General features: G+C 39.7%; 1 pseudogene; it reads left to right on the top strand.

Moving 5' to 3' along the window:
- The first annotated feature begins 902 nt into the window (after window positions 1-902).
- LOC117716460 (heat shock cognate 71 kDa protein pseudogene) lies at window positions 903-25,246 on the top strand (annotated as a pseudogene).
- Window positions 25,247-27,016: the final 1,770 nt, after the last annotated feature.

Genomic DNA, 27,016 nt, shown 5'->3' with positions numbered 1-27,016 from the left:
GTCGTACTGCAAACATTTCTGTCCCATTCCAAAGCAGAACATTTTATTCCATGTGACCTACTAGGAAACTCTACCAAAAATCACTTTTTTTCTCACATCAAAGAAATAATCACTCTTTGTTCCTTTTTTTTTTTTTTTTATTTTTCCCTGTATTTTTCTAAAGATTTGGAAATCCTTTCAATTTCTTCCAATACATCTGGCAAAGATCCACACAGTGTTACTGTGTGCCTCCTTCACAAGGCATGTTTTAGATACCGAGTACCTTGACATATAGTAAAAGATTTAGTGTTGGCAAAACCCCAGTGTAGTAAAGGTCATGATCCACTGGCTACCCAGGCAGGTCTTAGGGTGTGACATGTCTGGCTCCTGACACGGGACGAGTAGTTTGTACATTGTGTTCTCTGGAACCTTGGCATTCCTCCAGTAATCCACAAATGCTAAGGTAAACTTTCGGTTTGATGATTACAAATCAAATTTTAATGAGGCAAATATTGCTATCCATTAAGTGGTAAAGCCAGGCTCATTGATTTCTGTGCCCTACAATAAAGTAAAAGTTCATCTATCAACTACATGTAAACTTTGTCTAAACCTGCTGATAACTGGAGTTTTGTGCCTACCCCATTCAGCTCTAAAGCCATCACCCTGCTTAAAGTAATTCATCGCCACCACATTTCAACATCCACTGGACAATCCTCAGCCCCATTCACTGGCTATAACAACAGAACTGGACACAGCTGTCCGCCCCCTCTTTCTCTTTTCATTTTTTTTTTGTTTATTCAGATGTATTTATTTTGTGTGTCTCAGTGTTGTGTCACTGTGAAGAGATCTCACGACCACAGCAACTCTTACAAAGGAAAGCATTTAATCGGTACTGGCTTCCATTCAGAGGCTAGTACATTACCATGACGGCAGGAAGCGTGGCAGAATACAGGCAGATTCAGTGTGAGAGTGAGAGTTGTACATTTAGATGTGGAGCCAGGAAGAGAGAGACTCTGGGTCTGGCTGGAGCATTTGAAACCCCAAAGCCCACCCTCAGTGACACACTTCTGCCAACAAGCCCACACCTCCTAATCCTTGTCAAGTAGCACTATACCCTAATGACAAAGCATTCAAACATATGAGCCTATCGGGGCCACTAGTCAAACCACCACAATGAATGTAAGTGGCTTGCTCTCAGGTATGTCTGTGTTTGGTACACATGTGTTCCAAAAAAAAGGTATACATGCCTAGCACCCTGGAGACGTCAGATGAGAATGTCATATCTCTTGGAACTAGTTAGTCAGTTGTGAGTTGCCATGTTGGTGCTGAGAAGTGAACCCAGGTCCTCTGAAAGAGCAACATGTACTCTTACCCACTGAGCCATCTCTCCAGCCCTTCCTCTCTTCATGTCTAAGGCATCATGGCTTCCCCTTGCTTGGTCCTTCTCAGTTGTCATTGCTAATTCCTTCTCCCCTGTCATGTTGAACTGCTACCGAGATTTCCCTGTTGCCTCCTTTTCTCAATAATCATTTGACACAGTTATGTCTTTAAATGTCACCTATATGCCACCAGGCTTCCAAATCATGTCCCCAGTCCTGACACGCACAGGGACACCAGACTTAAACACCCAACCACCTGTCTGAAAGGTTTGCTTGTTTATTCACCAATATTTCAGACTCCAACCGGCAACCTTCTCCACCTACAATTTTTCCTGTTGCTCTGACAGCAACTTCATCTTCTTCAGCTGCCTGCAGTACAAATCTTAACATTATCCTTGCTTAATTCTTGTGCTTCATAGACTACAATCCAATTCTCAGAAAACTCTATGGGGTTTGTGTTTAAAATGCAAAGCACTACCAATTCTTTCTCTTCCTTATGACTCTCTTGCCCAGATCACCATCGCCTGCTCCTCAGATATTGCAATAGACCACTGAGGGTGTTCATCCCCAACCTACCTAGTGCCACTCTTCTTCTGACCCCCACTGAATACTCAGTAGACGACCCAGAATAATCATGTTAAAGGGTAAGGCAACTCGTGTCCTTCTGCTGGTGTTCTCTAGATGTCCCCATCCTATGGCACCTCTGACCTGCTTACCCCCTCCCTTCACCCACTCTGAAATCGCCACACTGAGCCCCTTGCTGCTCCTCCATTCATATGTGTGTCCCTGTGTTAGGCCTTTAAACTGGCTGTTCTCTCTTCCTGAAAACCAACAAATTCAAGTCTTTGTCCAGTGTCAACTACTTGTTGAGGTTTCCCCAAGCTCCTCCATTGAAAATGCAAGCAATACATATTCTTCCCTGTGCACCTTACCTCGTTCACCTAGAACATATCATCATGGAAGCCTTGTGTGGATTATGTATTGCTTCTGTCCCTCATTAGATATATGCCCGACGAGGGCAGAGAGTATCACATAATGAGTGGAGTCTTTTGTGTTAAAAGTCTTCCAAGTGTCTGTCTCATAACAAGCAATCTGAAAATATTTGCTTACCAAATGTTTTTTGCTTTACGATGCCAGGTAGTTTTTGCCAGCTCTCAGCAGCATAAATAGCTTGATACAGCTGCTCAGAAAACAGAATATTTACCCCTAATTGAAGAGCTCCCCTGCTGAATATTTCTGGGTGTGTATATGAGAATATAAATACTTATAAACAGCCTTCAGATTCTAGAAGTTCCTTCCATCAACTTAAAAATGGGAGCTATTATTTTTAAACACATTTCACTTAGGTCATGTACATTTTTCAACATTATTCAGTGCTTTTAAATCTGCCTTTATAAACTATGATGTTTTAACCCCAAAGCAGCATTATTTCAGGAAAAAATATAAAAATCTTGAAGTCAGTTTGTGGCTTTACAAATTAGTGGCTATGTGAGAGTAATGATAACATCTTAAAATCATTTATCAATTATTAAGAACTTCAAGTCAGTGACAGCTGACCACTGAGGTATTCAGGGGCTCTCCAGACCACAGGAAAAATTACACAAACAACTTGACAATCAATTTTGTCATTTGCAAAAGTTGTGAAAACTTATGGCATATTTTATGAGTGACATATTTTTCAAAGTCACTTACCATGATGCTGTGTAAACATACTGTACAACTCAATACAAGACATTAGGGTCCCACTGACTGCAACTGATAAAACATTACACTTTGACATTTAGCAGATTGGAAAGGTTTAAATGCTTTTGTCTAAAGCTATAGCTGGTGACTAGAGGGTAAATGACAACTGAACTGTATTGCTGAACATGTGAAACGAATGTAAATATATAAAGGAGTGTAACAGGAAGAGTGTAGTCAGAACTTATCATTATTCCTATTAAACAAGATGTTTTAATGCCCTGCCTTGTTTTCTCCATCTATACAACTGAGGGGACTTAACTAAGAAGCTTGAAGGCTTTGTTGTCCCTCAAGGACCCAAACAGAAAAAGGAGAACCCAAAGACATGGTAGACATGATCTCATTGAAAATGCACTTTGGGTTCCAGTCCTCGGATTTCACAGATGCAGGAACTACCTCTCACTGGTGTTTTGAAGCAATTGAATATAAAGAGAACTATTTGGGCAAACTAAAGCCTGAACAACCATTATTCACTTAGAATAAGCGATGTCTGATTAACAGGTTTTGGTCATGTAAGTAATCCTTCCTGTTGGGTCAATTTATCTTAGAGACTAAATTGGAAATTAGAAATTTGACCAAGAAGATGAAAATTGGCACTAAAGATAATTAAACCATTATCCATGGAGTACAGCAATGTGAGTTTAATTTCTTTTTCTTCACATGAGTTATTTTGCCCCCATGATCTGCTGGTCTTTTGGACCTAAAAGATCATCTGTCCTATGCTAACTTGAACATAATTTACTTTCTCCTAGAATCCTCCCTTTTTGTAATCTCTACATAGAATGCTGCCAATACATTAATAATCATTTCTCATGCAGTTATGTTAAATGTAACATACACATTACCTCTTTGGTACAACTTGGGCAATAAACTATACGTTGTCCACATGGATTAACCTGATTATACTAAACCACGAGTTTGCAAGCCATCTTTACAAGATCTCCATAGATACTTTAACCATTTCTTTAGAGATTTCGGTGTGATCACATCATTTCTCCCTTCCCTTTTTTCTCTCCAAGTATTCCACATCTCTCCCTCCTTGCTCACTTTCAAATTGGACCTCTTCTTTTAGTAATTGTTGTTCCATCTTCTTCCATATTTACTGCATGAAGATTGAGAACACATGTTGAGATGGAACCCACATTGGCTCATTTATAAGCAGAGTCAAAAAAGTGAGTTAACATCCTCACGTTATAGTCACCACCTGGAACACAGTAATAATAACACATAACTTAAATTTTGTTGAAAAGATAAATGAGATAACACTTATAAAGTTCAATGCTTTGGCCCAGGGTAGGGCTCAACCATAATCAGACTTAGACCATGACCCATCCAAGTATTTTGCATTGCTTTCCTCTCAAGTTGGCCTTTATCAAGGGACACATACATACTTCTGGACAACAGCCCTGAATCTCCCAGCACTGGCTTTCTGTAAGTCAACTCACATGCAAAAGTAAGGGCAGGTAGTCTTTCAAGGGCAATACACTCACAAAAGCTTAAGCCCTGTGAGCTGTACACTCATAAGCTAATAACTAATTACAACTTTTGTTCTGCCAATTCTGACGAGACATTTTGCACTGCAAATGTTCCTCTCTTGAACCCATCAGTTCATGAAAACAACTTCAGTATCCCCTTGTCATATTCAATATAAGTCAACTGTACCGTGAAATCCTGTTTTTGTTTAAGTTCACAAGAGTTTCAAGTGTGGACCATGCAAACTTCAGCCTTTTAACTCCAAGACCATTTTTCATTATATTTCTTTGTCAGAAAGATCTGTTTGTGTATAATTAAATGTGGCTTTCTTAAACCTTTGCAGTTGGTAGCTTAATATATTTTTGTTTTATTTCGAGTACAAAGGCTATATTATGCTTTTGTTGGCATTCATGCTAGTTAGTATGCCAGCTACATAATTTTGTTCCCTGCAATATGTCAGCATTTGAGTGCCTTGGGCTCAACAGGTGGTACTAGATAAGGTTCTGGCAAATCAAATGGGTAATGTGGTTATTTCTTTTGTCAAATTATAATTTAAAACAGGGTCTGTGTAAAATGAGACTTACATTTTCCTGGTTTAAAGAGGACCCGACATTCAGTACAGATCATTTTCTATAACAAAGACCCATTAGTGAGGAAGCATAGTGTCTGCATACATATGCCACACCTACTGATCCAAAGTCCCACTGCTCTCTGTAGAGTTTACCGTGTAACCCTGGGGTGGAAACCCTGCTACAGAAGATTTCCATGTAGCTATAATTCAAGAGTATGAACTTCAAGCCATACCCAATATGTTAACAGGAAATTTAAAGATGCTTATCCTCTACCTCGCAGAACTAAAGGACTCAGCAGAGCTAAGAAACTCTGAATATTTTACTTAATCATCTGCTTCCAATTTTTTTCTGATATGGGATCCTGGTCTCTGTTGATAAGACAGGAAAGGAAACTACATCCACAACCAAGAAATTAGAAAGATCCTTCTCTTAAACATGCCAACCAACCAGAGCTCCCAGGGTATAAACCACCAGCCTGGGAGCACATAGGGAGGGACCCATGGCTCCAGCTGTATATGTAGGGGAGGATGGCCTTGTCCAGCATCGGTGGGAGAGGAGGTCCTTGGTCCCGTGAAGACTGGATACCCGAGTAGGGAGGTCGGGGGGAATTCGAGGGTGGAGAGGTGGGATTGGGTGGGTGGGTAAGGGCACATCCTCACAGAAGCAGGAGGAGGGAGGGATGGGATAAGGAGTTTCTGGGCAGGGAGAAATGGGGAAAGGGATAACATCTTAAATGTGAGTAAATAAAATATCCAGAAAAAATATACAATGAAAAAGAATTAAAAAAATTAAATGCTTTCTTCACATCAGATGCTAGGCAATACCCCACAGTGTGAGTGGCAGAGAAGACTGTTGCTGGGAACGTTCTCCCAAGTGGAAGCCACTCCTGAAGGGCAGTTTTACATGCTGTTAACACTTGCTCTCATGTGTTGAAATGGCACACCAGGCAGTTCACATGCCTCCCCTGTTCACAAGAAGGAGCCAACAAGGCATGTTCTTCCGCCAAGCCAGAGTTATTAAGAGTCTGACTTGAGGTCCACTGCGCTGAAATCGACATGTTAGAGAAAGAATCTATCATGCCATCCTTTGTATTTCAAAAGTATTGGGTTCTAAAGCAATAATACATTTATTTGTGCCTATATAGAGGATTCACCTGAGGAGGAAAGACCAATGTCAAACAAAATATTCATCTACTCTTCTTAGCTGTGTGTCAGAATCATATATGCTTGACATCAGTAGATATGAAGCAAAAAAAAATTTACTAACCAAAATTTGGAGAGTGAAGCATTTGTAAGGCACAAAGTCCACTGCCATACCTCATGTTCCTCGCTGACCTGTGAAGTCAGGATGGTATCATATTCCTGTTTTAGAGACGAGGAAGCTGAACCTACAAGAGATGGGTGTGCTCTCACCTGGGGATGATTAGGGATAAACCTCAGGGCACACCCCAGAAGCTCTCAGCACTGCATCTTCCACATGGGCTCCTTCCCATACAGTTCACTCTAGTCAGGCTTAATAATTTTATTAAAATTCTGCAATATTCAAATAAGCATCTAAAAGTTCCATCAGAAGCATGAAGACAACACTTTAAAGACATTAATAGAGAAATAACCGAATGCCAAGTTCCATAGTTTAAAATTGAAGCCTGGAAGAACTGCACCTTTCTCATTGAACATCACATCAAAAGCAGTTGCTATGATTAGAAATGTTCGTTATCCTCACAGAACTTTAGTCCAGATGTGGAGTTTAGCTATTTTATACTGAGCATGAATCCTGCTCCATTAAGGAATACAGGGAGCCAAAGGTCTCCTTCCATTTTCTAAGACACCAAGTAAGAACAAAAGAGAAAAATCTCTCATTGTAAATATGTCAGTTCTCTCCAAATTTCTTTTTTAAACAATACCATTCTAATTATAATTCTCACAAAGTATCTTTGAGCATCACAATTATTCTAAGTTTAAGTTGAAAACTAATGTGTGAAAATTCTTGCAAAACAGTGGCATAAAAAAAGAAAGAATGAAATTTATTGTGAAGTATTAAACAAATTGTGAGCTGCACTAATTAAAATCTTTAAATACCAGTTTAGAATATAGATAAGTAAATAGAAGAGGACAGAAAACTTCAAAATAAACTAAAGCTAGCAGTTGTCACACTGTAAGGCCAGGGGGTCCTATTTCAAGGGCCTATTCAACATGTGGGCACTATTTCAAAGACTGTTTCCTCAGACCGACCAAAGTGCAGTACCCAGCATTTAATTTATGATGTCACATCTTAGCATCCTCTGTAGACTGTAGTCTATCATAGCCAATGCTGTTGGCCACCCTGGGCAGAGCTGGCATCACTCCTTTTGTGAGGAAGACAATTTTCACGGGATACAATCCACAGGCACATTTAAACACATTTGCACCTCATGCACACAACAATGAGGGACTTAGTCTTGCCCATTTCTTACAGTATATACTGTGAAGAGTTCACCCCACAGAGGCTTTCGTCTGCCTTCCTCTTCACACCTCCATGCCTTCCACCTCTGGGCTATTGTAACCTTCAGCGATCAGGACAGTCACCTTCCTATCTGCATCTTAATGCTTTTTAACTGAAATATATTCCAACCATCTCAGACAGAGAATGTGTTTTCAGTACCACGGCCTTTCTCTGTTTTCATGCCCCCCCATGGAAACAGCCACATGATTCTTGCCAAGGACCCTGTAGTTACGTGATGCCAGATTTCAGGAGCTGGCTTCTTGTCATTTTTGAAACAGCCCAATGAGTCTACTTCCATCTTTTTCCTCCCTTCAAATTTGGTTTCCACTATCTTGCCTGACACATTAAACTCTTAAAGACTCTGGTAACTATCTTATTTTTCTGGGTCCCCTTTCTACATTTTGTTGTCTTGAAATTTAAAAAAGACTTAACCCATTTCTAAACATTCATTAGAGCATTCTAATAAGTGTTCTTCAACATTTCAGCCCCTCCTCACTCACTGAGACATCTTTCCCAAGCATTGTACCAGGCTGTAAAATGCAGAAGTGCAGTCTGTGCCTTCCAGTAGGTCCACAGATTCCCATTAGGTGATGGAGTGGTCCTCCTTTGTCACCAGCTCTGCTCTGTGCATTGTGTATGAACTTGAGTGTAATGGGGTAGTGACACAGGTTAGGACAGGTGCTCCATGCTTTTCTCTCTGTGTAGGCAATTGTACTTTCAGGCCCTGACATTGAAACCTCCTCTAAATAGCTCTAGATCATGAACTTTGCCTGTAAGAAACCTGACATATGACAAGGAGAGGTAACATTCTATACTTAAGGAAAGGGGACCGAGTTCAAACAACTTTAGAGAACATTAACTGTGGTGAAAATCTCAGCTTCGCCTGAAAAAAAAAAAAAAAGACCATGTTATGGTTGTTGATGAAATGTAATTCATTCAACTCAAACTCTTTATGGCTTAACACAAACTGGTAGTAGGTGGGGAGAGGAATATCATGGTGAAAACCGAATATGGTTGAGTTCATTATATTACAAGCTATGTATTTAACCACAGTACCACTGAGGCAGGAGGTTCTCGATGAGTTTGAGACTCACCTGGCTATAGAGTAACTTCCAGGTCAGCCTGAGCAAGAGTGATATCAGAAAACAAAACTTTGATTTAATACTCATCCCTAAGAAATAGATTTTAGTGCCTGCATTTTATATAAGAGAGCATGAAATTAAATAGTTTACCCAAGATCACAGAAGAGCAACTGATTGCCCATGGTTAGCTGAGTCATATGCAACATTTATGCTATATCTCTTAGGGCATTTTCTATCAATTAAGAGTGTGTAGATATTTATATATATATACATATATATATGTATATATATATATCACATTCCTGATACAGTTCAGATTTGTTACTGTTCAAGCCACCCAAGTTTCTCTCAAACTATAATCATCACATAAATGGTCTGAGATTTTGTCAAAATGTAGATTGTGATTCAGTAGGCCTAGAATGAAGGCAAAAAATAACTATTTCTAAAATGCTCCTAACTTATATTGATATTGCTAGTTCACAGGATGTTCTCTGGGTACTAACCTCAGCCCACTCCAGTGGAATTTATGGGTGAGAAAACCAAGACCCACTTAGGACCAAGAGCCATTGCAAGAACCAATTAGAGAAAGATCAAACAAGACCAATGTTCCTTTTACTTCCCTTTACTTTACTTATATTGTTTACAACACATAAAATAAACCATTACTCATGATTATGTAACCTAACAAGTTCAGCAATAGATTTGAAAATTAGAAAAATGTATGCACCGATACAGCTTTCTGCTTCTTGGTTTTCAGAAAGGATCAAAATGTTAGGAGTAATTTTAAAAACCACACTTACACATCCTCTGGAAAATATTTTAATTATATATTGAATTTGCAAATTTCAGTTACTGCCAAATGTAAAACTTTTTACAGAACCATAAGTGAGTTACAATGGTTTTATAGAAGATTCTTCAGGGGCTGAAGAGTTAGCTTGTTGGTTAAGAAAGCTTATTGTTCTTGTAGAAGACCCAAGTGCACTTGGTAGTTCACAACCATCCAGTAGTTCCAGGGGATTTAATGCCTTCTTCTGACCTCCTCAGGCACCAGATATGAATATAGTGCACACATATATATGTGGGCAAGTGATCATACATGTAAAATTAAATAGATACATATTTTATTTAAATATGTGTTTGCATTTTTAGTTTTTATTTTTACTTAAGAAACCATTTTAATTATAAAGGACATTGCCAAAGGTCTTACTCTCGACATAAAAACTTCATAAACTTAAAAAATAATTCTTCAAGTCTTAAGCCCCAGAGTAAGTAATGTTAGAAAATGAAAGGCAGTATAAATATGCATTAATACGCAAATACATAAGTGGTATTGGTTCTCAGTTTCCATGCACATTGTATATTAGGTCATAATTTTTTCATGTTTTCTTAACCATAAAAGTAAATTTCCCTTCAAATTTTATGCATGCCAAAACTACATATAGACACTCTCTGGTATCAACAGTAAGGAAAGGAAACTTGAAGAAAACAAACAAACACCAACAATTAACAAGCTATAGAGATTGTTTTTACTATTATATTAAATTCCCAGGTAAAGACACAGACTTGATTAGAGCAGTCATCGCATGAATGTGTTAGTCTTAGGCTAATGTGGCTTTAAATGTTGCACATCTCAACTTGTCCTGAGATGGAGCCAAGGCAAAGATCATCCAGAAGAGGAGGAAGAGCAGGAGAAAGAGCAGGAAGAGGAGGAGAACAAGGAAGAAGAAGATAGGCTGATGTGGTTTTAAATGTTATACATCTCGGCTTTGTCCTGGAGCCAAGGCAAAGCTTATCCAGAAGAAGAAAAAGAAAAGAAGAAGGAGGAGGAGAAGGAAGAGGAGGAAGAGGGGAAGAGGAGGAGGAGGGGGAAGTGGAGGAGGAGGAGGAGAAAGTGGCTGGCAGAAGAGGAAGAAGGGGAAGTAGAGGAGGAGGAAGAGGGAAAAGAGGAGGAGGAGGGGGAAGAGGAGGAAGAGAAGAAGAAAAGAGGAAGAGGAAGAGAAAGAGGAGGAGGAGGAGGAGGAGGAAGAAGAAGAAGAAGAAGAAGAAGAAGAAGAAGAAGAAGAAGAAGAAGAAGAAGAAGAAGAAGAAGAAGAAATACAATTATCTGTATAACTATAGGCTAAATAAGTTACTGACTTTTTTTCTTTCTTTGTGAGCATTCATTAATGTTGCCTTTAAAAAGTATCATACGAGCATCTTAAGTCCCTTTAAATTGCCTGGTACCAACATTTTAGCGTGCAAATTGTCCAAAACTGACTGTGATCCTCTTACCAACTCCGAAATGCCCTTTTGCTTAATCCATAGCTTGCCAAAAGGATGAACAGAATTTGGGACAAAGCGTGTTCCTATTAATGAACTTAGTTGTTCTTTCTGTGTTCATTCTCTATTTGCTATTTATAAAGGGTGATTAGGAAAGACTTGAGAGCCACACAGCATTTGAAGAACCATCTCTGGCTCTCCATTCGAGTAGAGGGAGACAGCAGTGGTAGAGCAGAGGCTCTCGAACAGAATGGCCAAGCTCTGAATCCTAGGGCTAAGATCTGTCTATGGGAAAATTATTTCAGGAAAAGATGCAACACACAGGTCTACTCACTCCAGATAGGGAACTCAAACAGAACAAAGTACAGACACCACCAGAGTCCACCTTGTGAAACAATGAGTTTTATCAGGGTTACTTACAGAAATATGGGTTTGGGTTACTCATAAATGACTCAAAGACAGCTGCATCACCAAAACTCACCCTAGCAGGGATGACAACTCACAATAGCTGGGAGCCTGGAGCACACTGCACAGCCTGCAGGCAACTCATCAGGTTGGAAAGTGTCCTTTCAAGGTGACTCTCATCTAAGTCTCTTCCAGGCATCTCAGCTGGTTTTTTCTTGGCATTCTTGCTGCTGTTTGTAGCTGTTCCCTCAGTTTCTTTCCAGTGGATTGTTTTCATGTCTAAGTCTTTCCGTCTGACAGCAAGAGAGTTATCACTTGCTATTGTCTGAAACTATTCTTCATTCTCCCAACATAAAGGGGCATGGTCCTCCAAACCTACAACTAATGTCTAGGATTTTCACCCCATTGGCCTGTTTGTTTCACATGCTAGATGCAATGGCTATGGGAAAGGAGGTAAAAACCAATGTATTAGGCTTGGGTCAGTTGCCTCCCTTAGAATCAGAGGTAAAGTCAGTCCCTGAGACACTTGGATTAAGAGGCAGGATGACCATCTCCCCAAATATTAAAGCTTTAACCAAAAGAAGTATAAATGAATAACAGCATACACAATCCAGAAAAGGTCAGATTTTGTTTCCTATCTTGTCTTAGTTAAGGTTTTACTGTTGTGAACAGACATCATGACCAAGGCAACTCTTATAAAGACAACATTGTTTGAGGCTGGCTTACAGGTTCAGAGGTTCAGCCCATTATCATCAAGGTGTGATCATAGCAGCATCCAGGCAGGCATGATACAGACAGAGATGAGTGTTCTATATCTTCATATGAAGGCTACTCATGGAAGACTGACTTCAAGGCAGCTAGGATCAGGGTGTTAAGCCCACGGCCACAATGAAACACCTCCTCCAATATGGCCACATCTCTTAATATTGCTACTCCCTGGCCCAAGCATATACAAACCATCATATATCTCTAACTAGTTACAATCATCAGCTAAATGCATGAATTTATATTTTGAGCTCCAAAATTTGCTCTAAATTTTGGTTTGGGGTCAATGACCAAAAGAAATCTTCATTTGAAGTTCTCACATTTACCTCAAACTCCAAGTATCTAGATTTATACTTGATCTCTTCTCAAAACTGAAATGGTATTTTATGTCTCCATCACGTTATTTCTGCCTACAACACAGAGAAATAAAGAGATTGTCCTAGATTCCCTCCTGCCTTACCTTGTACACAATACACCATATAGTCAACTCTACAAAGAGCTTCCAAACATATCCTCTCCTCAGCACATAAAAGTTGCTTTGTTTCCAGTTCTAATTCTGTACACAGACCTGTGTAAAAGGTTTTGACACTCTGGGTCACCAACATTACCAACATTCCTTCATCCTCCATACAGGCACAGTGATGGTTCTATCTGCCCTTGGTTTGTAAATCCTGAAAGTTTCACAGTGACTTGCCTTAGCTTCCAAATAAGACAGAAAGCTTCACAAGATAGAAATGCCTGTGCATTCTGTTCCTTCCCATGATTTTTTGTGAAGCCCCTGGGCTCCCTTACCTTTCAACAGAACTTGACAAATGGCACTTTGTATACCATACTGTTCTTTCTAACCCCTGACCAGAATCTCTCAAAAATCTAACTCTGTCATTAAATCTCCAAAAATAATTACTCGAAGACACTATCATATCTCCCTCTCAGCCCACTCATAATGCTACCATGTCCCGTTAGTGATTTTATCTGTTAGATCTATCTGCTGTTGCCTCTCCCATGGTCAAACAATCCAGAACAAAAATAAGGATATGTCTTTCTTTCTTTTATCTAATCATCTAGCCTGAATTGAGGTGCCTGAATAGACATGGTTAAGTGAGAAATCTGGTCACACTGCTCTGTGATGCTTACTGCATCCTGACAGTAGACATCACACGCATCATGTGAGACCCACAAAGTCAGAGAGTTAGGCAGTATTCAAGACTGTATCCTTCTCAGGTGTCCTACACACTCCAATTTCTTGGCTTTTACTAGTCCTAACATCTGTTAGGCACTAAATAGTCACTTTCATATATGCATTTCAATGTTTATGACTAAATGCATAATTGACATGCATGTGTGTGTACATGTACATACAAATATACAAATATATAAGCATATGAACAAGTTTGGGGGTCAGGCTGCATTATTATGCAACAGGTAGCTGTTTCCTAAATCCCCATCAGCGGTCTCCTTTGCTCTGTGGTTCTTTTGCATCTGATAGATATTCTGACCTTAGAGCTGCTCCACCTGTGTTTGGCTTTATCCACGCCACCTCTCTGAAGCTGAACATGAAGTTGCTTGGAATATAAATGACGGTTCCATTACCAATTTTCTCTCCTATCTAGATTCTAAATATCTGGAGACCTCACTATCTCACATAAAGATTAGACAAGAAATTACACAGTAATATTTTACTGGCCCCAGTGGTTTAAGCTTAGTCCATTTCACAAGGAGGAATTATTGACAGATGGATCATCTTCTTTATTTAGTATGTCTTCTTTTCAGGAATGTTTGGATTGCCTTCCAATTTTAATTCTGAAAGCATAAGGGTCTTCTCCCCCCCCAAAAAAAATCACAAAATATAGCCTTAATAATAAAATCCAGAAGAATTTCATCACATGCCCTCTCCCCTTCCCTCCTCCTCAGACAAGCACAATGAGCCTGTGGAAAATGGGCTCTGCTTTACTGATTTCTTTTCCCATCACCTTCTTCTTCATGAGATGAACCTCAGAAATCAGAAATCAATAGATCCGAGTAAGTTCTTTAGCAAATCGAATGTTTAGGTCCTGAATGTAAGATTTCCCATAGATTCCCAGCCAGCGATTCTCAAAGGCCTCTCTGGTTTTGAAGGTCTGGGATGTACAATCCAAATGGCAATGCCACAGAGGCTGGCTTGGGTTGTTCTGCACCTGCAGACGGTTGGCTGGTATATTTAGTTGCAGACAGACTGATAGTTGTCAATCTGTCAAATTCAGAATACAAAGACTAAGAGAAGCGAGAAGCAGGACTGGTTTGATGCTTCCTGGTTACTACAAATTAAGAGCCAAGGAAGGTGATTTGCAGGGGAAAACTGTGTCAATTTACTGTCAAGTTTCGTATGGAAATCTCTTGCAAATAAACTTTAATTGGGTTCTTGCACATTTAGTCAGATCTATTTGAAATATCTTTTGAAGTTAAGAAGCCCACTCACCCACGATCCTCAAAAAAAGGGACTGCAGAGTAACCTTTTAAAAAATAGCTCATGAATACAAATGGATTTTAATAGGGGCATATTATCGCCTCAATGCTTGTATACAACTCCATTAATATTAATGAGAGTTAGACATATGCATTATGAGAGATGAACAGACTCTTATTGTGTTTACTGCAGGATCGTTTGCTTGTCCACAAAACCTAGAGTGTTGAACCTAGCCAGAGTTCCTAGCAACAAAGATATGGGCTTTTGTTGTTTGTTTGTTTTTCATATTAAAAGAAGGCGAACCCTTCTCCAGTCTGTATTTCTCTTTTCTCCCACTCCCTTAAGGACAAACCATTTCCTATGAAAAGGGAATTAAAAATATATGCATTTCTTGGTTTGTAAACTTTTGCCTCATCCTGTATAAATAATTAATGTGATAGACATGAATATGCAGCAGCCTGTTTTCATTTCTCGGTTGGACAAAGCTCCATCTCTGTTAGTTGGTTTGTCCCCATTTCGGTTCTGTGCATCTTTACCTCTGAGTTCTTTTTGACTCCTTCCAAGTGTTCTGAGAGAGTCAGAAAATTGCTGGTAATTGACCTGTTTGGACTGCCCATGAGTGGCATCTGTTCAAAGATAATGTCGTCTTGCTGTTGGCTATTAAGCATTGGACACAGTATTAACTTGTGGCCAAGCTAGGATGGAGACTCCCAAGACATCACTTACACGAGTCCAGCCTCTTACCGTAATCTCCATTAGAAATGAAGCACTTTGGTTGAGAACAAAGATGTGTGTTTCATACTGCTTGTCAGCCCCATGTTTGCGGTAATTGGTTACCCAACTCATTACAGACTCATTTTCAGTCACCCTCTCCTTCCTTTGACAGGCTCCCCATCCCAAGAATAACAACCTCGAAAATCAACCACATTGTTCCTCTCTAGAGAGAGGGGATCAATACGACGGGAAAGCTGGATGAGTTAACCTCTTTCACTTACTTAAATGATGCAGCCCACTCCCACTAGCACAGCATCTCTCAGCTGAGAAGATGGACAGGTCTTGTGGTTTCTTTCCAAACACCCAGAGGTGCTTTGTTTGACAGAAAATGCCAACATCAGAGAAATTCTTGCTTCGCCCTCATCACACTAACATGTTGCAATTTAAACTGAACTGAAAACTTCATAGAAAGGCAGAGATTACTGAAGTATGCATCTGCTACCCCTGTGGCAGAAGAGCAAAGCAGAAATCTTGCTAATCTGTGCTTTTGGGGACAAGGATGCTAACAAAGACATTATGCAGCCAGCAATGACATAGAGGCTAATGAATGGTGCCTGAAGAGAAGGGAGGTTACTTTCTCAAAAAGTTAAACTGAGTTCAGTTCTCGTGCCCTAAGATCAATAAGCACATTTAGACATCCTGGCTAAAACGGCCCTGAACACACAATGAACTATGGTTAGCAGAAAGATGTATGGTCCAAAGCCTAGGCCAAATATGTTTTACTTTAGATAAGAAGTCCCAAGGTGGTTTGTTTTTTTTTTAAGAAAGAAAGAAAGAAAGAAAGAAAGAAAGAAAGAAAGAAAGAAAGAAGCAAAGAAAGAAACAAAGAAAGAAAGAAAGAAAGAAAGAAAGAAAGAAGCAAAGAAAGAAACAAAGAAAGAAACAAAGAAAGAAAGAAAGAAAAAGCAGCTGTAGGTGTGTCTTAGCAGGAGAGCATTTGTTTTACACATGTACAAGACTCTGGACTTAATCCCAGCATAATTGAATTCATGAATGAATGAATGAATGAATGAATGAATGAGTCGGGTCTCTAAAGAACAAATGTGTCCTGTGAACACACCACTTATTTATAGCACTGCAATAAAAATAAATCACATATTATACTTTTAAAACTTGAGAGGTTGTTTTTTATTTTGTGTTGTATGCCTTTTCCCCACAGACCCATCTCTCCAGTCATATATTCGTAATTTTAAAAAATACTTTTTAGGCATAGGGAAATAGTTTAGTCGGTGAAGTGCTTGCTTTAGACTCCAGAACCTACATAAACAAAAGCCAGATAAGTAAGCATGTAGTCATGAGTTTGTAATCTTAACACTGAGGAGGGGGGAAGGGGCAGAAAATGGCAGATCCCTGGTGCTCTCTGGCCGGCCTGTCTAGCTGACCTGGTAAGTTCCAGACCAATAAAAGACCCTATCTCAGACCAAGGAAGGAACGTCAGATTACCCTCTGGCTTCTCCATGCATGTGCATTGACATACAAGCATACACACAGACACATACGAGAGAGGAAAAAAACACTTTGTAGTTTAAAGACTTTGATTAAAAGAAATTTTGACTCACAAAGAAGTTTGAAAGCACTAATTACAGCATCATCTTAAATGAAAATATGTGGTATTTTTCATAGTATATCCATAAAATACTTGAAAGTATAAGAGAGTATATACAGGGAGCCTGGGGTTCAGATGACAAGGATGATACAGAAATGTGACTGCCTTTGCACTGACTGAGTTATTTAAGTACTCTGGAAGGCAGGTACAGCAACCAGAAAGTCCACTCATTGAATTATTCAATGTACGGGATAATACCATTATGTCCCTGATAGAGGTGTGGGATCACCTGATTTAAATCAGACACACACCCCCAGGCAATATTTGAGGTATCTGAGAACTGACAAAAGATTGCTGAGGTATAAAAGTCTGAGGCAATTTTACTAACGTTCCAGGAAAATATAAGGCCAATAGGAATGATGGGTATAGTCAGGACACTGAGGCAGAACTAGACTCATATTACACACACACACACACACACACACTGGGTTGGGTTCACTGGTGAGAAGCAATACAGCTTAGTGGATCTACAAGTTCCAATCGGAGAAGGGACCTTGGGAGAAAATAGCTTTGGCCAATCTAGGAGTCTTAGCATTCTGCAAACTGTAAACTGTAAACATTCCCTCAGGCTCGGAGTGGAACTGACAGTAGAACTGAGACTACATGGCTGTTGAACAGCTGGTTTTCCTTTCTTCTTGAACATCTATCGACGCCTTGTGAGATACACATCATTGCATTTAGGAGAGGCCAAGAGATATCTCTGCTCAGTGAAGTGGATGATGAGTAGATGCAGTGACCATTGACTGCAGTTCAGGTCCATGAAATCCTGCCTCTCTGCTGCTGGGTGAAGGGAAAGGCTCCAGGGACCCTAAAGCAAGATGGAGTTACAATAGGGCAGAGCCAGAGCCCACAGCCGTGTGGAAAGCTTTTGTGGTTCTTCCCATCCCTAGTGCTGACTGAACTGCTACAGAAGTGAAAAGGCAGCCCTTCCTGCTCATCCTTTACTACAGCAATCTTACTTCTTTAACCTAAAAGCTCTAGAGTCACCATTCTACTGGAAAATGTCACTCCAAATTCAGCAGGTCAGTGGGATTACCCCAGTTCAAACTCAAGTTGTGTAAATGTGACTTTTTGAAAAGACTAAAATGAATATAATTAGCATATTAAAAATCAACAAAATAGAAAAAAGCAATGAGACTCGGTGAGGTTATTTGACAAAATGAATAAAATTGATGAAACTCCAATACAGTTGGTTAGAAAGAAAGAACATGCAGCTCAGTTTGGTGGGGCAATTGCATAAAAGCCCTGGGTTTGGTCCTCATCGTTGCTTTAACCAGATGTTGTTGTGTGTGGAGTGGAGTGCAGTTTGCTTTCTCTTCAAATGCATGTGTCTAGTCAGGAGGGTCAGAAAAATAAGCAGGGACATCAGGTGACATACAGGGATTGGACCTCAGAACCACTGTCATGAGGGTGCATAAAACCTGCTGCATCCACCTATGTCACACGGCTTGATGCTCTGCCCTCAGTGGGGGTTTCATGATGGTGGCCAAAATCCAGATACAGCTTCATTCATTCTCATTTCTGCTGTGTGAGGTATTGAGATAATCTGTCCAGAGAAAACTCCAGCTAAGGAAACTGGCTTTGTGACTCTTTGTAATATGGAACAGAGAAACAAAGCTGTTTCAAGGCACTCTCAACTCAGAGCACTCCTGACTGACCAGCTGGAAATGCAGGTAAAGAGAGCGAAATATTCTTCAGACTTCCCTCTCCAAAGTAGACATACCCAAGAAAACATAGGAACAAGTATCTACTCAGTGGGTGTGCAGGGATTGTTTTGTTTAAGTTACTTCCTATGTGAATATATATATATATATATATATATATATATATATATATATATATACACAAGTATCTACTCAGTGGGTGTGCAGGGATTGTTTTGTTTAAGTTACTTCCTATGTGATATATATATATATATATATATATATATATATATATTCATTTTTCCCTTCTCCTCCTAATAGCCAACTTCATTTTATTCTTGCTGTATTTTCCTCTTTGTTTTTGTAATTGCTAACTTTAGTTACCATCTTTCTCTTGTCTTCTCCCTTTTCACTTTTTTAATACTCTGTTTTCTTTTGCTTTCCAGTTTTCAGTTTCTATGCATAGTTATATTTTTCTTTTTCATCATCTTTAAAAGTTCTCTAAGCCGGGCAGTGGTGGCACATGCCTTTAATCCCAGCACTTGAGAGGCAGAGGCAGGCAGATTTCTGAGTTCGAGGCCAGCCTGGTCTACAGAGTGAGTTCCAGGTCAGCCAGGACTACACAGAGAAACCCTATCTCGGAAGAAAAAAAAAAAAAACCTCCTCTAGTTTGCCCACCATTCCTGCTCATTGTTGTTAGACTTGTATGGATGTCATAGTAAGTTCTTGGTTTTCATGTTACTTCTGTTCCTGGTTCACTGTATTCATCTCTTTCCACACAGTGCTGGGGATTGAGAATGACATTTGAGTACGTTGTGTATGACGACATGTCATTGAGCAGTCCCAGGAGAGCTAAAGCCAGCCGCCCCCATTTAAACTTGAGAGAGTAGTATAACTCAAAGAATTGGACAGAGATAATCCTACAACTGGTCACAAGCCTCCAACAAGGGCACAGTTTGGGAGGGCGGGGCTAGAAGACCTCCTGTTGACAAAACCGGAGGAGGATTTTCAACAGTAATACCTATGCACTCCATTCTCTGTAACACGTAGAACCGATGTTAGACTGGAAGCCCTACTTGCCCTACACAGGCTGGGAAACCCCATCTGTCTTCCTTCCCTCATCTGCACTGCAGAGAGAAAACTCCCCCACATGCTTGCAAAAAAACCTCAGGCTAACATGTCATCATTCCTTATCTCTACATATCTGTCAACCCACCCAAGAGTGCCGGCCCAGGCTTTGCTCATGTATGATCATAATCTCAGCGCCTAGCTAACACGTCATCACTTCTCATCTAACCTCTGTAAACCCCCTCGCTTTAGCCTGGATGCGTGACGTCACCTGTGAGATGGGTGAACCCACGAAAGTGCTGCTTCCTGATACACTTGTCTTTATTGACTACTTTTAATCTAGTCTAATCTGGTTTATATCTGTGTCACCGAGGAAGAGAAAAAACCCATCAGACATAACACTTCACAGTAACACAGTATCTCAAGACACAGCATCAAAATATGACTGCTTTGTAAAAATGCTCTCACAGAAAATTAGAAGAGATAACCATTCTGACACACCAACCTCAACATAGAAATACAAGCAACACTTAAAAAGTATCATGCAAAATGACTCGTTAAAAAGTTTATAATTCTCCCTTCCAAAAAACCTCACCCCAAAAATACTGAAGTGGGTGAAATGCCAAATGAAGAATTACAAAAATAAATGAATAAATGAATGAATGAATAAATAAATAAATTTTTAAAATATTTAAAAGGAGGCCAAGAATACTTTTTCCTCTCTTCCAAGAATGAAGTTAGGTTCACACCACTCACATCCTGCAGCATACAATCACCTATAACTCCATCTCTAGAGGATCTGACCTAGTCTCCTGCACACACACACACACACACACCTTTTAAAAAAATATTTTCAAAAAGACTAGTGAAGTCCAAGAAAATGCTTTAAAATAGTTGAATAAAGAATACAGCCCAGATGATAAGTGACAGTTTGATAAAGAAAGCAAGGTACTGAAAAAATAGAAGTTTTTGAAATTAGTAGCTATAAAGCCTAGAACAAAACCCAGCAGAAAGCTTTCCCCTTAAGCTAAGTCTAGCAGAAAAGAAAAATTGCAGAATTCAGGACTTGGACACTATTGTGTGGTGGTTTCTTCTAAATTGAAACATTCCACCCTGGAGAGAAGCCTGATAAGACTCCCAAAGTAAAAAAAACTCGAAAACCAGAAATAAACACTTCAAATGTTTCATGAAGTTCCTGAAACTTACAAGATTCACAAGGTCTTTGCCTAAGGTTTTACAAGCAGTACAGACTGCTAGGGAGATGAGATTCTCTGACAGCAGAACTTCCTCCAAGTCCTGTAGGGCATTTCAAGGACACAGTCTGACAGAGAGAGCTGGGCTACCCAGCTGTGCATCCAAGCCCAAATCTGGAGGCAGGCAGGGTCTTCAGACTGGCCAGACAATAGTATGTTCAAACCAAACTGTGTTAGTTCTAGGGATTGGGCAAGGTAATGATGGACTAAGTTCAGACAGGCTTACTAGGCTGGGCCAAAGCACAGGATGTACATTGCACGACAGGCTGGGTCTGAACATTATATATGACAAGAGCAGAATACGGTCAGGTGGACACAGAGGGCACACAGGGCAAGGATAGTTGCAGAGGGTAAAGGGGTAAGTATGATCTAAGGACATTATATGCATGTATGAAAATTTTACAATAAAACATCTAGCTTTATCCCACAAAAATTACAATATCCAAAGACATTCACAACAGCTCAAAGAAAAATAATTGATCTACACTGGTCATGGATCAACCACAAAATAATCACAGGAGGTGAAATAAGGCACACATGAACCAACACACAGCTTCTTATATAAAATACCAACCACCATAAGTAAAGAAGAAGCCTGTTAGTTGTTGCCTGGGGAACTATGCGCAGATAGGTGGATGACAAGAAGCACAAAGAAAGTTGTAGGAGTGGTGGGCATGTTCATTAACTTCCATGACAGTTTCACAGGTGTATGTGCATGTTAAAACTCATTAACTCCATGTTCCTAACATGGACAGTTTATCTGTGGTAATTACTCTTCAATAAAGCTCTTAAGGAGAGATTAACTAAAAATCTAGTTCTGGTCACTTCTACATATCAGAATAATGAATTAAAAAACAGATTGCTTTGCAGAGTTTGTGAGGCAATTATAGGATATTCCTATTTTTAAGTGTCTTCACTCATAATTAGACTATTCTTTGCACCTGAGACGGGAACAGGTGACATAGCAGAAGGAAGCAATCGAAAAATTGTCAAGTGATGTTGATGACTCCCAACTGTTCTCAAGCATTTTGTGTGCGAGAAGAAATGCTCTAAGCATATTAAATCCCCTCCCAAGTCTAACAGCAAACTAAGAAGTATGTTAACTGAGATTTATATCTGTGGAAGCTGAGACACAAAATCCCTCACTCATCTTGCTCAAGGTCAGATGTCTATTAAGTACTGCATCGTCCACATGAGCTGCCAAAAGGCAAACATGGGAATCATGGGAAATCAGAAGAAAATAATATTAAATATAGGTTTCTGAACTCCCAATCAAGTATCCATTGTATATGGATACAAGAAACAGATCACTTAATGACCAGCTACCATTTACAAAGTGAAAAACTTATTTTAAAAAACTGTTCATACTTTCTTAACATTGTCTCCTGCACCTTTCAGAACAACACAGTATACACAAGAAAGCAGTTGGACTTAGGTGGAGGAAAAAACCTATGCACAATACATACTGTTTAAGTGCTAAAGTCTAAAGCTGAATCTAGCTGGGGTGGTCACAGATTCCCAACACTTTCCAGGTCTGCTGACTATTATAAGTGTATCTTAAGTTTAAACGTAACAAACACGAGTAAATCTTTTGTGCTCAGAAAATAAAATCTAATTCAATCATTTATCCCTCTCTGATCTAAAATTCACCAACAGTACACCACCATTAACTACTGGGCAGAAGAGTGAAGTCACCAAGAGGTCTAGTCCAATTTCAAATTCCTTTTCCCCACCCTACACTGACAGTCTGCTCCCAGTATCATGTCTGTGTTTATAAGATGAAAAGTGTACTTGATATTTTGGTATCGGTGATGTTGCAAGGGTCTTTCTTGGGTAAGGGGTGGTTGTCTAGGTTACCATTGAGTTCATCCCATGGGACAAAAAAAAAAGAACACTCTGAGAAGAAGACCCAGAAAAGTGAAGTGCCAGTCAGAGAGGGGAGAGCCACTGACAGGGAGCTGAAGAGCTGCTGGGGCAGGGAATCGAAAGCAAGCAGAGGATGAGAGGGAAAGCAGCAGAGAGCTTGGGCATTCCAGACAGAAAATAACAATTACAGTTCTAAAAGTGTTAAAGAGGTTGCCACCATCCTAAAACAGCTGCCAGACTCCAGATGTTCTGAAGATCCTGAACACAATTTTATAGATCCCTATATCAGCCTTAAATGAATAAATAAATAAATAAATAAGACAAATCTTAATAGAAGAGACATCTCCCATCAATGAAATGAGAGAGGTACCAGAGATGAGAGTCAGCATGGAGGCCCTGAGTCAGACTTTTTATAGGCCATTGAGGCCCTACAGGCTCTGGACTCCTTCTCTGACATGTCCCTCCCAGGGGAACCTCCTTTGGATAGCCTGCCATTTTTTAAGTTGCTAGAGTGGAGTGGGGTATCCTACCTTAAAGGAACCTGTCCCTATTCTACAGATGAAGTTCTCCTGATTCCACTTCACTGATGGGTGAACAAGTTTTTTGTTTATTAATATATAGATCTTTTCTTCAGTCTGTCCTGTGATCAGACACCCTGTTAGCTTCCACTCTTACATGTGTAACTGTCTTTCTGTCCCCATTTGGACACATTTCAGTGAAGTACTTTTGCTAACATGGCTTTCTCTTGACCACCGTTGTGCATCCCACTGAAGTCCACATGTAACTTCCATTTGTTCTGGTCACATTTGAGGCTTCGCACATCCAAGACTTCAGTGAAAAACCATCAATCTCCACTGAGATGATTTATAGCAATACTCAACTTTCTGCTAAGCTGACCATCCAGAAACATTGGTCTATTTTACACACCAAGTCCAAGATGCCTTGAGAGCAATACAGTGCTGTGCTTGCCCACCTGACCATGCTGCTATCTCAATGCAAAATTAAATTTTTAATTTAACTAGTATTACCTAATTACTATCCAAGGTTTATTTTTGACAACCCTGCTGCTACAAATTTTGATGTCATCTTTGACAAAAGAAGGCAAAAGGTAGGAGCTGAAAGGAACGTGCTGATTTTTGACTTGGGAGGTGGCACTTTTGATGTGTCAATCCTCACTATTGAGGATGGAATTTTTGAAGTCAAATCAACAGCTGGAGACACCTACTTAGGTGGAGAAGACTTTGACAACTAAATGGTCAATCATTCCATTGCTGAGTTTAAGCAAAAGCACAAGAAGGACATCAGTGAAAACAAGAGAGCTGTCCAGCATCTCCACACTGCCTGTGAGTGGGCCAAGCACATCCTCTCCTCCAACACCCAGGCCAGTAATGAGATTGATTCTCTCTGTGAGGGAATTGACTTCTATAACTCAATTATATGGGCTCAGTTTGAGGAATTGAATGCTGACCTGTTCCATGGCACACTAAACCCTGTAAAGAAGACCCTTCAAGATGCCAAACTAGACATGTCACAGATCCATGATATTGTCTTGGTGGGTAGTTATACCAGAATTCCCAAGATTCAGAAACTTCTGCAAGACTTCTTCAGTAGAAAAGAACTGAATAAAAGCATTAACTCTGATGAAGCTGTTACCTATGGTGCAGCCATTCTATCTGGAGACAAGTCTGAGAATGTTCAGGATTTGCTGCTCTTTGATGTCACTCCTCTTTCCCTTGGTACTGAAACTGCTGGTGAAGTCATGACTGTCCTCATCAAACACAATACCACCATTCCCACCAAGCAGACACGGATGTTCACCATCTACTCTGACAACCAGCCAGGGGTACTCATTCAGGTGTATGAAGGTGAAAGGGCCATGACCAAGGACAACAACCTGCTTGAGAAGTTCAAGCTCATGGGCATGCTTCTCACACCCAGTGGGGTTCCTCAGATTGAGATAACTTTTGACATCAGTGCCAATGGCACCCTCAATATTTCTGCTGTAGATAAGAGCACAGGAAAGGAAGACAAGATCACCATCACCAATGACAATGACCGCTTGAGTAAGGAAGATATGGAAGCTGAGAAGTACAAAGCTGAGGATGAGAAACAGAGAGATAAGGTTTCCTCCAAGAATTCACTGGAGTCTTATGCCTTCAACATGAAAGCAACTATTGAAGATGAGAAACTTTAAGGCAAGATCAATGGTGAGGACAAACAGAAGATTCTCGACAAGTGCAATGAAATAATGAGCTGGCTGGATAAAAACCAGACTGCAGAGAAGGAAGAATTCAGGCATCTGCAGAAAGAACTGGAGAAAGTCTGCAACTCTATCATAATCAAGCTGTACCAGAGTGTTGGTGGCATACCTGGAGGAATGTCTGGTGGCTTCCCTGATGGAGGAGCTCCTCCACCTGGTGGTGCTTCTCCAGGCCCCACCATTGAAGATGTGGAATAAGTCAATCCAAGTAGAGGGTGTAGCATTGTTCCACAGGGACCCAAAACAAGTAACATGGAATAATAAAACTATTTAAATTGGAAAAAAAGTGCCAAGTTTTGCCTAGCCATGGAAGGAATAGCATGATAGGGTTCCCACCCCTGGAACAGAGCCAGTAGGATGTGGGCATGTTGACAAACTGCTAGGCATGAGGCTTGTGTATGAATACACACATACACACACACACACACACACACACACACACACACACTATATATATATATATATATATATATATATATATATATATATATTCATGTTTCTCCTTTGGGAAATATTTTCTCTGCCAAGGTTAATGACTCCATGATAATTAGAAGCAGCATGAGTCCAGGAGGGGAGGATTATTTATCTAATCTCTCAGCAAAATAGTAGAAAGCTGTGACCTTCGGGACAGCCCTTAAGGCTGTGGGAAAGAACTCTGAAAACATGAGTTCAAATACATATAACTTCTCAACTATGCAAAATATAAGGATGCAATATGAATTATATGAGGGGCTCATGGGTCTCAAAAAAAAACAGAGGCAGCTATACTATGAGCCAGCTTATTAGAAAGATACAAAGGCAAGCAGATTCCTGAGTTCAAGGTCAGCCTGGGACAGAGAGAATTTAGGCCCAGGCATGGTGAGAGTAGTGATCTCAGAGCCTGATCTCACCCATCCAGCTTATTGTCTGTGCTTACAAAGGCAGGCAGATCTTTGAATTCATTTGCAATGTTAAGAAATATGTGCTTGCTGTCTTTTCCTAGGAGTCAAGGGGCTAAGGTAAAAAATAAATGCTGATTGGTGGGATAATCGAAAGGGAATCTGGGGTGTACAATTGAATTGATATGTAAATAAAAGACTGGGCTTTGGTTTTCAAGAGCTGAGATATCCAGTGATCTTCAGAAACCTGTCCCAAGTAGAACACAGGCTGTCAGCTTGTAGCCACAATTTGACTTCTAGTTGTTCTTTTGCTGCTCACAAACACCCCTTCCTCAGAACCCCTCTCCATGCTAAGGCTGGTCCTTGGCAGGAAAGTTTCAAAGTTCTCATAGACATCATCCATCAATTGTTCAAAGCAGAGTGAGTAAAGTTTCCATTAAGTGCAATTGATAACAACATAAATATATTACTTGATTATAAAGTTATCATTTTATTCCATTAGAATATATTTAGGTAGTTAGCTAATTCTCAATGATGTTTGAGAATGAGAATATATATCTGATCTTAGTTTCCAATTTTTTAAGTGTTGCTGAAAACATTTCTAATTCTGTCATCAGACCAAAGGAAAATCAGGAAACAGCAATTTTAAAGATTGTGAATGCAAATTAACTTTTCTTATAATTGCTTCCACTTTGCCTTCAGTGTATAATACTCAAATAACTATAAATTCATCACACTGTAGTGACATGACTTGACCTCCATTTAGCAGCAAGAGAATTACAAACACAAACATTAGCATGGTACTACTTTACACGATAGTCTTAAATTATCCATGTTAGGTCTGTGTAGCTCCTCCATATTACATTTTAAATAAAAAGAAAATGTAAGTTTAAAAAATGTTGCCAAAAGCTTATAGATCTTGTAAAACACAAAATATCTCATTTAAATTTTGATATAAAAACCATCTTCCAGGGAAGGATAACTGCCAAATTAGCTTCCTTTTACAGAAATGCAGAAAATCAAAATAACTGCCTAGCATAATAAGTAGCAGAATTATGAATAAGCAAAACCAATCGTATGCCAAATATCA

Source organism: Arvicanthis niloticus, chromosome 10 (genome assembly GCF_011762505.2).
Source record: "Arvicanthis niloticus isolate mArvNil1 chromosome 10, mArvNil1.pat.X, whole genome shotgun sequence".
Taxonomy (NCBI): Eukaryota; Metazoa; Chordata; class Mammalia; order Rodentia; family Muridae; genus Arvicanthis; species Arvicanthis niloticus.
This window is presented reverse-complemented; position numbering and strand designations above follow the sequence as displayed.